Source organism: Haplochromis burtoni, unplaced genomic scaffold (genome assembly GCF_018398535.1).
Source record: "Haplochromis burtoni strain Fernald_Lab_line unplaced genomic scaffold, NCSU_Asbu1 Contig_3468, whole genome shotgun sequence".
NCBI lineage: Eukaryota > Metazoa > Chordata > Actinopteri > Cichliformes > Cichlidae > Haplochromis > Haplochromis burtoni.
In genome coordinates, this window is record NW_024585829.1 from 1 (window position 1) to 4,994 (window position 4,994).

General features: G+C 42.2%; 1 long non-coding RNA gene across 1 annotated transcript; it reads right to left on the reverse strand.

The window, feature by feature from the left end:
- Positions 1–2,627: 2,627 nt before the first annotated feature.
- On the reverse strand, positions 2,628–4,929 carry LOC121813912. The gene is made up of 3 exons (XR_006053962.1): positions 3,860–4,929; positions 2,898–2,942; positions 2,628–2,805 (listed from the first exon to the last, which is right to left on the reverse strand). It is a non-coding gene; the product is annotated as an uncharacterized LOC121813912 (long non-coding RNA).
- Between the last annotated feature and the right edge of the window lie 65 nt (positions 4,930–4,994).

Here is a 4,994-nt window from a genome sequence, read left to right on the forward strand (position 1 = left end):
AGGGTCAGCAGAATTCGACGGGGCTTCTTTTTTCGCTGGATCCGTACCACCGATGTCAGACTCATCTTTATCGTGACCCAACGCCAATTTGTTCTACTACCCATCATTCCCTGCAGTATTTCCGAAGCGCAATGTTGGTTTTTTTTGTTTGTTCTTTTAATTTACTCAGTAACTGGTGTGATTGAAAATGTAGCGAAGTACAATACTTTTAAAAAAATATATACTTAAGCAAAAGTAAAATTACCGACTTGAAAAATGACTTTAAAAAGTACAAATACACAAAAAACTACTCAGTTACAGTAACGCAAGTAAATGTAATTCGTTACTTTCCACCTTTGGTGATTGGCCACACCTGAAGACCACGACACACCTGCAGCTGATCAGCCTGATCGGAGGAGCTACTTGAGGATGTGGTGGAGCTCTCTCCGACGCGGGATCATTGCGTGGCTTCACGTTAGTCTCTTGACCAGTTGCCTAGTTTAAGTCTGTTGCATTATGGTGTGTCTGAGGCTGCCTCTCTTTTATGTTCCCAGGAGTAGCGGGGAGACGAGAGGACAGCGAGCACGGGGTGCTCATCACGGAGAAGCGGAGACAGGAACACTAGCACTGGGAAAAGGACATGTCACGTGAGTGCACAGAGGATTTATTGTTATTTTCCTTATCACTGTAAACAAACGCACTGCTTATTCACAGAGCTCTGCGCCTGGGTGCTCCTCCCTCACACCCCCACGGTTTGCCCTGCCAGGTTTGCCCTGGCAAACTGTGACAACAACACTGTCCAATAGAGACACATGAATGAAATGCAGTGTCAATAAAAACACTGATTTTTTTTCATATTCTTCAATGATCTTTATTTAAAAATGTAATATTTTTACATCTGAATAAACTTTTGGGCATTACGCTGACTGATGGATGGACCATGAATGCTTCCTCATCCTTCTTGTCATGCACCGTGGAAGTGTCTGAGGAGCTTTTCCACTTGGAATCGGGATTCTGTGTCCACACTTCACAGGTGGAGTTTCCAGCCTCTCACCTGCGCCTCATCTGCAAACAATCAGCAGGAGGGCTTCTTAAACCGGCGCTGCCTGCTACTCCTCGCCAGTTTGTTCTGCCATCTCCAGTGGTAACTAAGCTTCACCTCTGCTCCAGTTCTCACTTGCTCCTTCCCTGTGTTTAACCTTGTTTCCCCTGTGTTTAGATCTCTTCTGCAAGCATACTCATCCTACCCTCAAACTCCCTTACTCGTCCAGCAACAACTTCTCCCTCTGTTGCAGAATTCCCGTTGGATTGTTCCATCAGGAGCCAGATGATCAGTCTCTCGATAGCTTTTCCTCTGGTTCCTGCTCTCTGCTGACACTCCTAGCTCGAGCCACGTTCTCCATTCCCTCTCTTTAAACAAAGTTTCATAAATAGTTTAACCATGTGCATTGAATCTGCATTTGGGTCTAAGCCTTCTATGGAGGGAAGAAATCATCACAGTGACATCTATTCCATTTTCAATTCAATTCAATTTTATTTATACAGAAGAGCGCCAAATGACAGCAACAGTCACCTGAAGGCGCTTTATATTGTAAGATATACTTACAAAGAAAACCCCAACAATCATATGACCCCCTATGAGCAAGCACTTTGGCGACAGTGGGAAGGAAAAACTCCCTTTTAACAGGAAGAAACCTCCAGCAGAACCAGGCTCAGGGAGGGGCGGCCATCTGCTGCGACCGGTTGGGGAGGGGCAAGGAAAATAGTATAAAGACATGGAACAGAGACAGAGGTTAATAACAAGTACCATTCAGTGCAGAGAGGTCTATTAAACATAGTGGGTGAAGAAGAAACACCCAGTGCATCATGGGAATCCCCCGGCAGCCTAATGCTGGGCATACACTGTGCGATTTTTGGCCCATTTTGAGCCGATTTTTCAGTCGTGCGATCGTTTTGGGGATCGTCCCGAGTTTGGCCTTGATCAAACTTCTCACCCCTGCGAGTCAATCCTACAGTTTGATCAGGAGCCGAATAACGCGACTGAAAAATCACAGCACAGTGTATGCCCAGCTTATTGCAGCATAGAGGATTCAGGATCACCTGAGTAGGCCATCAGATTACTGAAAGGATACTGAAAAAACCGAAGCAGTCTTAGTCTTCATTGCTGCTGGTCGACTCAATTGAAAACCTCTGAAGTTTGCACACAGGCAAGTATTCCTCTTCTTCCTCAAAATCCTCTCGGGAACGCTTCCTCGAGCCTCCAGTTTCATGTTCAAGCTCTTCGTGCGCATCTTCAAATACTTCAGAGTCATCATCGCTCCATCTCATTCTTTTGTTTGGTCCCAAATCTTCTCATCCCTCTCTCTAGACCTCTTCCTGGAAACACCTGGCTGAGGGTCCTCTTCTGGGATGTACTGGCGACCATCCATGCGGCCTTCAAATGCCTCCTCATTTTCAATGCCGACCAACATAATGACCAACAGCATGTGTCCTGTATCTTGCCATTGGCATTATTGTCCCTCACTGAATGATTTTGAACGATCGTCGTCAGTCATCGTTACGTCTGCCGTCGCCGGTATCGTCGTCGTCTGTCATCGTCATTGCGTCATCATCTCTCGTCATCATCGTCGATCGTCGTCGTCTCATCGTCGTCGTCGTCATCGTCTTCGTCCCCGTAAAGGTAATTGTCATATTGTGCCAGTACTGAAGCTATTAGCTCATCTAGATAGCAACAAAAATCATGGAGAGCGAGATACAGATCGTTCAGGAAGCCATTAGCAGGTTCCTGATCTCCATTTGGGAACCTTTGTGGGTTAACCTGTTGGCCTGCAAGATCATTAAATCTTTTAATTAACATCCATAACTATCTGCTGAAAATCTGTTTTTCATCAATTTCAAGACTGAGTACATGTGCTTACCGTTTTGGTTATTTTGTGGTCCGTCTCCACTTGCACTCATTTTGACTACAAGGAACACAAAACAACAATGATCACTAAACCTCAACCCAGAATGTTCAGAGAATTTGCTTTTTTGTGATGACTTTAGGCTGCGTCCAAACGTACACGGCTATGTTTGAAAACGGACGTTTTTCCTTTTTCGTTTAAAAAAAAAAAAAAATCCAGTCCACATGTGCAGTTTTGAAAAAATATCTCCTTCCACATCTAAACGCTAAAAACAAAGTGAAACGCTGTCAAGAACACGCCAAATCTGATGTAAGCGTGTAAAAACTGCAGATACTAAGATTAACAGACACAGTATGTTGTCTACATCTGCCATTGTAGAAATTGATCTCATGTAAACACTAACGTGGCCACAGCGTGACTTCAACAGCGGCGCACACTTTTGACATTGCCTGAGTAAATGTCCGTTTTCCTCGTCCACACCTAAACACAAAAACGTGCTTTTTAAAAATCTCACCTTTCAGTGACTCAATCTGCTGTTTAGGTGTGGACGAAAGGCCCAAATGCAGAGACAAAGCTGCGCTTTCAAAAATAGCCGTGTACATGTGCACGTAGGCTCAGTTTCTCAGAAATTCTAATAGTTTGTTTGAGAACAAAACTTACGTCTTCTCTATTTTCCTAAATGAACAAAATAATCTGAGAAATAATCGTGTTAAAAAGAGCTTCTGTCACTCTAAGATATGATTAAGAACATTTTCTAATTTATGTATCATTTGTCAAATATTACATCAGCTGACAAATAGTTAAGTCTTCATTTGTTTTCCTGAATAATAGATCCACATCATCCTCTCTATGATGGAAAATATAGTCTAGTCTTGCACAATGTAAAGTACATAAATACTGTCCTGGCAAGCAGGAAAATCAGGCTTTATATATTTAAGTAAATGATCTTGAGTTTATAAACTGAAATTTGAGCTTACTTTAGTTCTTGGTAGATTACACAGCAGTTAATCCTCAGGGAAACGTCCAAATGTCACTAAATAGTGGTCTGCTTTCATTCGGTTGCAGTGTCTCTTCAGTTTTGTGTTCATATGCTGATGTTTTCATTCAAACATGCTTAAATGCTGTGATGTCACTTTAGCAGCAAAGACTGCGGAATGTGCAGAGATTCTTTTGACATCAAGTTGTTTGCTCAGATTTTGATATCTTTTAAATGGAGACAAAACAAAACGCTATGGCAACAAAACAACAAGCTGTTTCCAGTGCTTAATATTTAACATGTCTTTGTTATAACTTTTATTTGTACAAATCTGTGATGTTGATGTGCACAACGTGGGATTTAGACCTCGGAGGGTTAATCAACAAATCACGAAAAATTAGGTTTAAATTTCTGTTCATGACGGTGCAGATTTCTGACATTTTGTGTACTTGAAGCATTTAACAATTTGATTGTTTTCTAATAAAAACTGTGTGAAACTCAAGTTAGACCTGTGTTTGTAAATGAACCGCCCCATGTTGTGTAGCTTTCTGGATTTTATACTTATTGGGCTACATATTAATTTACTATACAGGCTATACAGTAGATAAAATCTAACCTCACATGTTTTATGTAACTAAAGTGTTTAATCATGTGGGCTACAGACAGTAATCAAGTTATGGACTATATTGATATGAAAAACATGCATACTTAGTGCATTTGAATCATTTTAACCATATGTAACCACCTGCATGTCATGGTCCTGGGACTTCTACCTGGTTTTTTGTGTGTCTTGTATTGTTGTTGTTTGATGTCAGCTTTAGGGTCCCTCGGTTGTTCTGTTAAGATGTTGCTTATTTGATTTCCCCTCGTGACTTTACCCCCTGTGTGCCCCCTCTGTGTATCTGCCAGCCCCCATGCCTCGTTTCTCCTCCTTGTGTTTTATTCCATGTTTTCCCAGCCCGCTATGTCTGTGTTCTCTTCCAATCTGGTCTGCGTCTCTGTGTGCTTCCTGTTTTACTTTGATAGTCTCCCGTCAGTGTTGTGTTACTCCTGCCGTGTCTCGTTATGATTATCAGTGTCACCTGTGTTCCCCGTGTGCTCCCACTTCCCTCGTTAACCCTCTGTGTATTTGTGTC